At 39.6% G+C, this 13,214-nt stretch overlaps 1 long non-coding RNA gene across 1 annotated transcript in view; it reads left to right on the top strand.

The window, feature by feature from the left end:
- The first annotated feature begins 7,040 nt into the window (after positions 1-7,040).
- Positions 7,041-13,214, top strand: part of LOC129394007 (uncharacterized) — a 170,851-nt gene continuing 164,677 nt past the window's right edge. The window contains exon 1 of the long non-coding RNA XR_008621185.2: positions 7,041-7,831. This is a non-coding gene — a long non-coding RNA (uncharacterized LOC129394007). The remainder of the gene's footprint in view (positions 7,832-13,214) is intronic.

The raw sequence follows: 13,214 nt of genomic DNA, 5'->3' as shown, positions 1-13,214 counted from the left end.
AAAGATGAGCTATTTTGGCCAATGTAGATGCAAATATTAAAATAAAATTGGGTCCAGGCATGGTGGCTCACACCTGTAATCCCAGCACTTTGGGGGATTGAGGCAGACGGATCATCTGAGATCAGGAGTTCAAGATCAGTTTGGCCAACATGATGAAACCCCTTCTTTACTAAAAATACAAAAAAATTTAGCAGGGCGTGGTAGTGCATGCCTGTAGTTTCAGCTACTCAGGAGGCTGGAGAATTGCTTGAACCAGCGAGGTGGAGGTTGCAGCCGGCAGACTTCATGCCACTGCACTGCAGCCTGGGCAAGACAGCAAGACTCTGTCTCAAAAAAATAAAAAGAAAAAAATTATTTTTGATGTTTGATTGACTTATTTCGAAACTTTTAAATGTGTTTAGAGCACTTTGGTTATGTGAATCTATTTTTTAATGGTATATTTTATAAAATCTAGATACAAATTTAGTATTTCTGATGAAAATTTGGGTTCAAATCGAGATGTCCTTTAAGTGTAAAATAGCCACCAGATTTTGAAGGCTTAATATGAAAGAAAGAATGTAAACTATATTATTAATTGATTTATTATGTTTGATTATATGTTGAAATAATATTTTGAATATATTGGGTTAAATAAAATATATTATTTAAAGTAATTTTTCTTGTTTCTTCTTACCTTTTTAATGTAGCTACTAGACTACTAGACAATTCAGCATTATGTACTTGGCTTTCATTATTCATTCTTCTGTTGCACTCAAGATAATTGTGCATGAAACTTCTTCACGAAAGCAGAGATCATCTTTGTTCTTTAATGTTTTTCTCTACTGCTGAATCCTTGCTTAGCACATAGCAGGTATTCAATAAATCTTTGTTAAATAAGTGAAAAAGTTTGGCGTGTTTAATTCTCTGTCAGAAACATCTTTGCACAAGTTGATATGTGAGTGTATTAAAAGTAATCTAGAAATAGCTTAAAGTATACAGGAGGACGTGCATGTATTACTCTCAGAATAAATGCCAAAATAATTGTATAAAAGGGCATGGACCATTTTATTGCTGTTAAACATTGCCAAGTTAATCTCAGAAAAGATTGAATCAATTTACAGTGCCATCAACATTGTAAATTGGTTCAGACTATCGGTCTCCCAATGCCAACTTTTAAAGGAATGTAGAGTGATTAGCAATGTGACACTGGCCAAGTTACTTAGCTTTCAGAAACTCAATTTCTTTAAACTATAAAATGGAGATAATAACGTAAGGCTGAAAATTAAGTGAGAAAATGCATAGGCAAATACTTACCCAATACTTGCCTCGTGTGAAGTAGGTTTTAAATGGATGATTCCAGTTAAAAGAATCAGAATTTCATAGTACTTTCTTACAGTAGTCAAGGCCAAGAGTGGTGGTTTCTGCTGAGGGCATACATGGCCAGGAGAGGGTGGGCAGTTGCCACTTTGCAGAAGCGGACAGAAGAAATCAGACTCACTTAATGGGGAACTGCCAGAGCTCTAGGATTAGACATGTTTGCAAAAAGAAAATAGCCTCATGGTTTTGTACACTTGATTAGCTATAAAGACTTATTTAAAATAATTATGGGAGCTAATATCTGAAATGTGCCTAAAAACTCCATCCAAGGAATATTTTATTTCAAAATGAATATTTTAGATTTCCTAGCAAATGGGTAAAAAGTCCTGAATAAAAATCCCCTTGGGTAATGATTTGACAAATTCTCCATTAGGGGTAGGTGTAGCGCTATAACCAGTTTATGGGAACACCAGGAAATAGCTTGTCAGCTGCTCCATATCCAAATATTATTTCTCAAACCCAGGAGTACCTAGATATGCACTGCTGAACATGGTAGCCACTAGCCACAGGTGGCTATTGAGCATTGAAAGAAACGTAGCTTGTCTATAGACTTAGTGTAAAAAAAAAAAAAAAGTAAGCTATTTCACCAATAACACTTAAATATGGTTACATGTTGAAATAATATTTTTGATGTATTGGGTTAAATGTACCATTATTAAAATTAATTATTACAGTTGTAATAATTAGATTAAAAATGAAGTTTATCTGTTTTGTTTTCCATTTTTTAATTTTTAATTTAATTTTTTTTTTTTTAATTAGAGACAAGGTCTCGCTATGTTGTCTAGGCTGGTCTCAAACTCCTGGGCTCAAGCAGTCTTCCTTCCTCAGCCTCCCAAAGTGCTGGGATTACAGGAATGAACCACCATGCCTGGCCTTCTTTTTTCACATGTGGCTATTCAGGCATATCTCAGAGATATCGTGAGTTCAGTTCCAGACCATCGCGATAAAGCAAATATTGCAATAAAGTGAGTGACGTGGATTTTTCGTTTCCCAGTGCACATGAAAGTTATGTTTACACTATACTATAGTGTGTTATGCGTCCAATAGCATTATGTCTAAAATAACAACAATATATATATTTTAACTTAAAAATACTTTATTGCTAAAAAATGCTAATGATCATCTGCACCTTCAGCGAGTTGTGATCTTTTTGCTGCTGGATGGTCTTGTCTTGATGTTGAGGGCCTTGCTCTGGATTAGGCTTTGACTTACAGGAATGTTGTGGCTGGTTTGATCTTCTATCCAGATCACTGAAACTTTCTCTACCTCAGCAGTAAGGCTTTTTTTTTTAAATCATTCATGTGTTTACTGGAGTAGGACTTTAAATTTTGCTTTTTTTTTCTTTTATCATTCGTGTGTTTATTGGAGTGGGACTTTAAATTTCTTTCAATAACTTTTCCTTTGTATTCATAATTGACTGGTGTAAGAGGCCTAGCTTTCAGTCTTTCTCTGCTTTCGATATGCCTTTCTCACTAAGCTTAATTGTTTTTAGCTTTTGACTTAAAGTGAGAGATGTGTGACTCTTCCTTTCACTTGAACACTTACATGCTACTGTAGGGTTATTAATTGGCTTAATTTCAACATTGTTGTGTCTTAGGAAATAGGGAGGCCTGAGGAGATGGAGAAAGACAGGGAATGGCTGGTCAGTGGAGCAGTCAAAACGCACACAACATTTATTGATGAAGTTCACTGTATTCTATGGGTACATTTCGTAGCACCCCAAAACAATTATGATAGTAACATCAAATATCACTGATCATGGATCACTAAAACAGATATAATAATAATAAAAAAGTTTGAAATATTGTGAGAATTACCCAAATGTGACATAGAGGCACAAAGTGAGGACATGGTGTTGGCAAAATGGCAGCAATAGACTTGAGCAGGACTGCCAGAAATCTTTACTTTGTTAAAAAAACAGTATCTGCAAAGCACAATAACACGAAGCACAATAGAGTGAGGTGTGCCTGCATTTACTTCTGTGGCTTACATTATATTTCTGCTGGGTAGTGGTGGTCCAGATCCCTCCAATTGCCTTTAGCACTTCTTAGCAGCAATCTTCTATGACTACTTAGATACTTCAGAATATGCACTGACAACTTGCATTAGCTCTTAGCTTGGAATTCACAGCCAGGTAACGCAACAGCTGAGGTGTTTGCTTTATATAAGGACCTGTGAAAGCAGATTGGCAACTGCTAAAATAAAAACCAGAACCCAGGCCAAGACCTCACCCCGATTCACATCAGCAAAATCTCAGAAATTCCCTTTATGTTTTTGCTAAAATCAACAATTAATGAAGCCAAAAGTCTGACACTGATAACTGAGAAGAAGCATTTTTTTTTCTTTTTCTTTTGGGATTTCAGGTACAGAAAGACAAAGATACAATGAACTAATAGTCTAGCCCTTTTATAAAAACAAAACCACTTAGATTAGCAATTATGTCAATTTGGGTCCTCTGAGAAGCAGATGCCAAGACAAGGTTGATTTTGCTAGAGACGTGTTGGGAGAAAAGACTGTGAAGGATAAGGGGGTAGAAACAGGAGATGGCAGACAGCCTTCAGACCATGTGTGCTGACCCGCCACCTGTGAAAGGAGAGAGGGAAGGAAGAACAGGGCAGAGCTCCTCGGACTGCAGCACATTTGTCAGAGAATCCTGGCCAGGTCCACAGGAGACCCTGAATGCAAAGGCTGCTTGTTGCAGGCAGCCTATGTCCAGCAGGAAGGGGCTAGCACTTGTTCCCACCACAATGCTCAGCCACCAGCCAGGAGCAGCCCAGGGGAGGTGTGGCCTTGATACCAATAGGGAGGCAGGCCCCAAGGATGCTAACTGGGGCTGGCAGTCAACTCTGCTCCCTTTGGCAGTTCCTCTTGGAAGAGAGCTAAATGGTGCACTGCCACACCATCAGAGAAATATTGATCTCCAATATTGGATATTGTTTCAGATTTGAGGTTAAATTTACAAGCCCATATGTCCTTGTGTTTTTCTCCACACTATGTGATTTGGTGAAGAAACTGGGTACTTATGTAAACCAATGTACTGACCAGAGTCACAACACCAGATTCTATTAGTCTTGGCTCTGCCCCTCTCTAGACACTTCACTTACTTCAACCTCATTTTGTTATGGATAATGATATCCACCTTGTGAGGTTGTTGTGATCATTAAAAAGGATAACATGTGAGACAGTGTTTCACAAAGGTAAGATTGTTTGACCACTTTGTTCATATCCTGATGGTCCCACCTGATTTCTGGAATGCTAAAGAATTTCAAAGGCAGGTAATGCCATGTTGAATTTTCTCAGCTATCAGAACAATTTGGCTTGAAAATCATATCTACCTATGAACAGTCGCCTGAAACTCATTCTAGTTGATCCCGTTCGCACAACATTCAGGGCTTTCTTGCAGTTATTTCCTCTTACAGCACTTCCTGCAGACATTTCCAAGGAGGAATCCTTCACTCCACTCCAGTCTCTGCTCAATCGATGTCTCCTCCTAGGCCTGCCTTCGCCAATAGCAGCTCCATCACCTTTTGCCCTCTCCTTGCTTTGTTTTCCTTCATAGTACATATAAGTTCTCAATATTATAATGTTTAACTATTAGTTGATGGTAGTCTTCCTTATTAAAACACAAGCTTCATGAGGGTAGGGCTTCGTCTGTTTCATTCACTGTTATATCCTTTAGAATGCTACCTGGTGTCGGGTAAGGAATTGACTTTTTTTAACTGAATGAAATTCACATGTGGTTTCCAAAAGGAATGAAATTCACATGTGGCTTCCAAAAGGAATGAAATGGCAAATGAGGAATTTTTCAAGAATATCCTGGTCTACCTTAATGGTAAGCGGGAGAGGAAGAAAGACGCTAATTATAGAATACCTCAGATGGGTTCAGCCTCTTCCTCAGTCAGACCTTTCACCGGAATTGCTGGCAAGAAGCAAATGGACAGATTTGGCACTCATCATTCTTCCTTACTCAATTTCTCTAGGGGAGGTGGGCAAGGGTTTTGTAAAGACTCATGGTAATCATGTGGTAACACAAAACTGAGTAAGAGCCCTGTCTAGCCCACCAGTGGGACACTCAGCCTTTGAGGGTCAAGAATGGTTTTGTCTGTTTTAGCTTGTCCTATAAGTCATGAGCAAAGACACAAGTTGTGGTGCAAAGAAGAGAAAATACTTGCTTTATTTTGACCTAAAGGGCAAAACTGGCATCACAGAATGGCTGACGCCTACTGCTTAGGTCTATCCTGCAAAAAAGGGGCTATCACTGAGGGAGGAAGAGTTGTTCATCCTTCTCAGCATTCAAGCTGAGGGTAGTGTCAATCTAGAAATGTTGTAGAGGTGGTTACTGGCTGAGTGTAGGGGGTTCAGACTGGGGGAACTTTGTAGTCCTTTCTCATTTACTGATTCTATGAATTTGAGTCATCTCTGAGCTAACAAATTGTTTACTTAGAAAGTCAACAGAGAGAAAAACGGACATGGGATCATCAAGCACCCAGATGGAATGCAATAAACTCTCATACTTGTTTATTTAAGACAACTTCCTCTTGTCTTAGCCAAGAAATAATCTGTGGATCATCCTCAGTTTGTAACTGCCTTCAGAGTGATCTATGTTTTCTGGGAGAGAGAAAGCTTAACCCCAATCCCCCAGGACTGCAGGGATCCCTGCAGGTAGAGGGGAGACAGTCTGCCAAACACAGAACCCCTCTGAGAGAAGAACAAAGGGCAGAGCTGAAATTCCAGCAGTCATCTCTCCTTAAAGGTTGCCCTTGTTGCCTCCATTCATGGAGGAGAGAGTTGGCCCCATTCACTCAGCAGCACAAGTCTGATTCTCCTGATAGTGTGGTGAGTATACAGTGCAGAGGGCCTGGGAGACAGAAGACCCAGGTTCTAGTTCCAGTTCCACCTCTAATTCACTTTATGACCTTGGTCATGTTGCTTGACCTCTCTGGGCCTCAAATTCTTTTCCAGAAAATGAGAAGATTGATTTAAATGATCTCTAAGGCTCCTTTGTGTGTATGTGAAAATATGACTGGGGGATTCAAGGAAGGCTGGGTACTTGTTCCCTTTTAGAGCTGTCTCTGAAACGCAGCTTAGCATTTGGCACTGGGGGTGGGAAACAAAACAAAGAATCAGCCTTGAGATGTGACAGACCTGTGGGCTGCCTGTCCCGTCTCCTTCACAGGGCTCTGGGGCGTCTCACATTTCCTAGAGTGTAGCTGCCTCATGGAAGAGGGCAGAAGGCCTGGTGACAAAGCAGCAGATCTTGTCAGCTGACTCCCCTGCCTTCCATCCCCCCACTGACCTCGGAGTGATGAGTCATGCTTCGTCACCCAGGGTTACTGGCAGCAGGCCCCACACAACTTCTTCAGCTTGTCAACACCCAGGATAGAACAAATCATCAGAGACCCATTTTTAGCCAAGAGTGAAAAATGAAGTCACCAGGAAAAGCAATAGAAGATGCCAATTAGGAATGCAAATAGGAAGCGAGGGTTTGTTGAAGGACAGGGTTATCTTCGCAGGGAGCCAATCCCCGGAAGGCTGCAGGCTTCTGGATTTGCAGTCTGAGTTTGCAGCATCTGGTGAGGAGGGCTCTGGGAAGAGGCCCACAGCTGGGTGGGAGTGACCGCAACACTTCCTGCCCTCTTCCACTTTCAAAACCACATCAGCCGGCTGAGGGATCTTAGCTTCTTCTTGCTCCAGGAAATGGGTCTTAGAATTATCACATCACAGGGAATTAGGAGGGAGATGCTGAATTCTCTAATCTAGTGACTTTCCTGTCTTTTGTTCTGTTTTATTTTAGGAGCAGAACAAACAGGGAGGGGAGGGTTTGCAGCCTGCAGGCTGAGCCTCCCTCTCTTTTTCTTCCCTACTCTGGGCTAGACTAATTTGTCTCAAAGCCTCTTCCGCTTTTACCATTCTGTAGTTCATTGTTAGATTTCAAAATAACACATTCCAGCAGTGCTGGGCATGTGGGCAAATTCTGATGAAATAATACCATTTCAGTAAAAAGAAAAAAACCCAGTTCTGTAACTTTTATTAGCTATGGGATCATAGTTAAACCTCAATTTCCTTATCTGTAAAATGAAGAAAATAAAAGTACGTATCTCAGAAGGTCTTTGGGAGGATTAAATTAAGATAATAAAGGTCAACTCTTGCTCAACACAGTCCTATCCATAAACATAGGCAACAGTGTTGCTGAATAGAAAATAAAAGCTGGTGGGACCCAAGGTCTCCTAGGGAGACAGTAGGAGCCGGGTGCTGCTCCAAAGTCTGGGGGCCCATTCTATGCTCTGTTGGTCTCCTGAAGGGACTCAGTGAATTCTCGGAGGAGACACCTTGCAACACGTTCCTGTGCCAATCCTGCAGGAAATCTAGGGGTTTCTCCCTGGACTTGGTTGGCTTTAACCCCTTCTCCTGGCCTCGTGTATGCCCCATTTCAGGAGGGAGGACAGCTTCAGTAAATGCACTAGGATCCAGAGAGGTAAGTAGCAACTTGTTTATTCAGCCATTCATTCATTCACTCATTCGTCCAGCAAAGACTCTGTACCCATCTATACGTGGCAGTGCACCCAAGGCTGGGAGGATTCAGAGATGACTGAGCCTGGGTCTTTCTCTTAGCAGCTGTGGGGAGGGGCCAGCTTCCTCGGGGCTCAGCTTTTTTCTCAACTCCCACCTTGTCTCCTCCCTCTCCTGCCCATTAGTCTTGGGCTCTGGTGATTTTAACTTGAAAATGACCCTTATATTCATGGGCCTCTTCCTCCTAGGCTGCTACTTGAAACCCCAGAAGTGGGTGAGATTGCCAAAGGACAGAATATCCGGAAAAGAGAGTTTACATCAGTGTGAAATCTTGGGAAATGTGTACATATGAAAGAAGGATGTAGAAAAAAAAAAAGGCTGTGGAGGGGCAGGCACTGGTGGATGTCCAGGTGTTACACAGGGGGTGGGGGAGCCCAGCTAAGACTGCTGGAGGATGAGTAGCCTGGGGAGCAGCACACAGGAGCGGGTAGGTTTGTGCTTTTAAGAAAAGCGGACTGTCTAAGCAGGTAGTCAGCCTCAGGCTGCAGATAGGACAGTGGACAGGGTTCGGTGGCCAGAAATTCTCAGGGCTGGATGATTCTCAGAAGTCCAAAGCTGGGGAGCAGCATCAGATTTCAGGCTTCTGCCTCTGGCCAGACCCCAGTCCCGGCAATGAGGCAGAGTTCTGCCAAGAACAAGGCAGTTTCTAGTTCTAAAGTGGTGGAACAGGATAAGGATTCAATTTCCCACACTGGGCATTCGGTTAGGGCCAGCCCAGCAGGGAGGGGGCTGGCCTGCAGGCACGGATCTGGTGGCCTCAGCTGGGGGAGAACAGGTCTGGCAGGGGTTGGGAACTAGGCTGGGCTGATGTTCCCAGAGAAAGGTAAACACAAGGAAGTACGTCTGAGGTAGAATTGATTAACTGGGTTGTTGGGCTAGATTGATTGGAAGATTGTGACCTTTGCCTTTGATATCATCGTGGGCCAACCACAGGGAGTATCTTCTCCTCATTCAGACACAAGTGCATAGACTATAGCCCCATCAAACAATATTTTACAATTGACAGATGTCTATGTCTGTGATTCATCTGGTCGTCATCCCAACCTTGTGCACTAGGAAGGGGACATCATATTTTCTCCATTTTGCAGATTAAGAAACTGGGTCACAGTCAGAGAGGGAAACTTGCCTGAGAAGGCAGCTGTAGGCCAGGAGCCAGGATGGGCATTCAGGGCCAGGCTCAGGCTACAGTTCCCTGGGGCCTCTCCGGTCTTTTTTTTTATTTTGGCAAAAGGAGGATAGTGGTTGAAGGTAGATTTCATGTCCTGCCCCTTCCTGACTTGCGTGATCTTGGGCAAGTTGCTTACCCTCTCAAAGCTTCCATTTCCTCATTTTTAAAGCTAATTAATTAATTAGTTAATTAAACACATAAAATTGACATGTAATAATTGTACATATTTATTGGGGACACAGGAGTATTTTGTACATATATACAATGTATAACGATCAAATCAGAGTAATTAGCATATCCATAACCTCAAAGATTATCATTTTTTTGTGTTAGGAACATTCAAAATTCTCTCTTCTAGCTATCTGAAAATACACCATAGATTTTTATTAACTACAGTCACCCTACAGTGCTGTAGAACACCAGAACTTATCCTTCTATCTATCTGTAATTTTGTGTCCATTAACCAAACTTTCCCTATTTTCCCCTTCCTCCTACTCTTCCTAACCTCGGAGAACCACAGTTCTACTTTCTACTTCTATGAGCTCAATGTTTTTAGCTCCCACGTATGAGTGAGAACACATAATATTTATCCTTCTGTGCCTGACTTTTTTTTCCTGACATAATGTCCTCCCAGCTCATCCATGTTCCTGTGAATGACGAGATTTCATCCTTCTTTATGGCTGAATAATATCCCATTGTGTGTGTGTGTGTGTGTGTGTATCTCACGTTTTACTTACCTATTTATCTGTTGATGAACACAGTTGATTCCATATATTGGCCACTGTGAATAGTGCTGCAAATAAACAAGAAGGTGCAGATATCTCTTTGATATACAGATTTTCTTTCCTTTGGGTAAAAATCCAGTAATAGGATTGCTGAATCATACAGTATTTCTATTTTTTAGTTTTTTGAGGCACTTTTGTATTGTTTTCCATAATTGTTGTACTAATTTACATTCTCACCAATAGTGTGCAAGACTTCCCTTTTCTCTGCAATCTCACTGACATTTGTTATTTTTTGTCTTTTTCATAGTAGCCATTCTAACTGGGGTGAGATGATATCTCATTGTGGTTTTGATTTGTATTTCTCTGATAATTAGTGATACTAAGCATTTTTTCATATACTTTTTAATCATTTCTATGTCTTCTTTTGATAAATGTATTCAGATCCTTAGATGACAGGATCTCCTATATAGAAAAACCTAAGTACTCCACCAAAAGACTCTTAGAACTGATAAATAAATTCAACTGTTGCAGATAAAAAAATCATTATACAAAAAAAACCAGCATCTCTATACACCAGTAATAAGCTAGCTAAAAAGCAATCCCATTTGAAATAGTTACAAATAAATAAATAAAATATCTAGAAATACATTTAACAAAGGAAAGATCTCTACAATGGAAATTATAAAACACTGATGAAAGAATGGAAAGGACATAGAAAAATGGAAAGATATCCAATATTTATACTTGGAAGAATATTGTGAGAATGACCACACTTGCCAAATCAATCTACAGATTTAATGTGGTCATTATCAAAATACCAGTGGCATTCTTCAAATAATAGAAAAAGTAATCATAAAATTTGAATGAAACCACAAAAGACCCTAAATAGCTAAAGCAATCTTGAGCAAAAAGAACAAAGTTGGAGACATCACATTACTTGACCTCAAACTATACTACAAAGCTATAATAACCAAAACAGCTTGGTACTGGTATGAAAGCAGACTATAGACCAATGGAACAGAATAGATAATTCAGAAATAAATCCACATATTTACAGTCAATCAATTTTTGAAAAAGGTGCCAAGAACATATATTGAGGAAAGCATAGCCTCTTCAGTAAGTGGTGCTGGGAAAACTACTTATACATATGCAGATGAATCAAACTAGACCCTTATTTCTCATCATATACAATAATCAAATAAAAAATGAATTGAAGACTTAAATGTAAGATCTGAAACTGTAAAACTACTTGGATAAAACATAGGAGGAAACCTTATTGACATTGTTTTGGGCAAAGATTTTATGAGTAAGACTTAGAAAGTATAGGAAACAAAAGCAAAAATAAGCCTGGGCAGCATAGTGAGACTCTGTCTCTACAAAAAATAAAAAAATTAGCTGGGCCTAGAGGTATGTGCCAATATTCTCAGCTACTTGGGAGGCTGAGGTGGGAGGATCACTTGAACCCAGGAAGTTGAGGCTGCAGTGTGCTATGATCATACCACTGTACTCTGGCCTGGGTGACAGAGTGAGACCTTGTCTTGAAAAAAAAAGTAAAAATAGACAAAGGGGATTATATTAAACCCAAAGGTTTCTGCACACCACCACCACCAGCAGCAATAACAAAATCAATAAAGAAAGAACTTCAGAGCTTGAAGACCAGTCTTTTGAATTAACCCAATCTAAAAAAAAAAAAAAAAGGAAAAAAAGAATTTAAAAAAGTCTTTGAGAAATATGGGATTATGTAAAGCAACCAAACCTGTAAATTATTGGCATTCCTGAGAGAGAAGGAGAAAAATCAAACAATTTGGAAAACGTATTTGAGGGACTAATTCAAGAAAACTTCCCTAATCTTGCTAGCGAGGTAGACATACAGATATGAGAAATCCAGAAAACATCCACGAGATACTACACAAAATGAATATCACCAAGGCATATAGTCACAGGAATCTCCAAGGTCAATGCTAAAGACAGAAACCTTAAAAGCAGCTAGAGAAAAAGGTCAGATGTCCTAAGGGAATTCCATTAGGCTAACATTGGACTTCTCAGCAGAAACCTTATAAACTAGGAGAGACTGGGGTACTATTTTTAGCATTCTTAAAGAAAAGAAATTTCCACCAGAGATTTCATATCCCACCAAAGTAAGCTTAATAAACGAAGAAATAAAATCTTTACCAGACAAACCAGCATTGAGGGAATTCATTACCACTAGACCAGTATTACAAGAGATCCTTAAGGAAGTTCTAAACATAGAAACAAAAGAACAATACCTGCTACCACAAAAATACACTTAAGTACATATCCTGCAGACCCTATAAAAGCAAAAACAATAGAAACTACAAAACAAACAGCTAACAACATCATAATAGGACCAAAACCTCACATATCAATGTTAACCTTGAATGTAAATGGTCTAAATTCTTCACTTAAAAGGCACAGAGTAGCAAGTTGGATAAAAAAGCAAGACCCATCCATCTGCTATTTTCAAGAGACCCCTGTCACACATAATGACACCCATAAGCTAGAAGTAAAGGGTTGAAGAAAGTTCTACCACAGGAATGGAAAACAAAAAAACCAAGGGTCACTATTCCTATATCAGATACAATCAACTTTAAGCCAACAACAGTAAAAAAGGACAAAGAAAGGCATTACATAATGATAAAGATTCATTTAATTAGAAGACTTAACTATCCTAAATATATATATGCACACAACATTGGAGCACCTAGATTCATGAAGCAAGCACTTCTAGACCTATGAAAAGACTTAGACAGGTACACAATAATAATGGGGGACTTCAACACCCTATTGACAGCATTAGACAGACCACTGAGGCAGAAAACTGACAAAAAAACTCTGGACCTAAGCTTGACATCAGACTAATTGGACCTAATAGACATCTACAGAATACTCCACTTATTCAACACATAATATACATTATTTTAATCTGTCCAAGGACTATACTCCATGATTGACCACATACTCAGCCATAAAGCAAGTTTCAATACATTTAGAAAGCCAAAATCTTACCAGTCATACTCTTGGACCACAGTGGAATAAAAATAGAAATAAACATCAAGAAGATCTCTCAAAATCACAAGACTACATGGAAATTAAACAGCTTGCTCCTGAATGACTTTTGGTGTAAACAATGAAATCAAGGCAGAAATAAAAAATTATCTGAAATAAATGAAAATAGGACACAACACACCAAAATAACTGGAATGCAGCAAAAGTAATGTTAAGAGGAAAGTTTATAGTGCCAACTGCCTACCTCAAAAAGTTAGATCTCAAATTAACAATCTAACATCGCACCTAGAGCAACTAGAAAAACAAGAACGAACCAACCCCAAAGCTAGTAGAAGAAAAGAAATAACTAAAATCAGAATAGAACTGAA

Source organism: Pan paniscus, chromosome 16, assembly GCF_029289425.2.
Source record: "Pan paniscus chromosome 16, NHGRI_mPanPan1-v2.0_pri, whole genome shotgun sequence".
Classification (NCBI taxonomy): Eukaryota; Metazoa; Chordata; class Mammalia; order Primates; family Hominidae; genus Pan; species Pan paniscus.
This window is presented reverse-complemented; position numbering and strand designations above follow the sequence as displayed.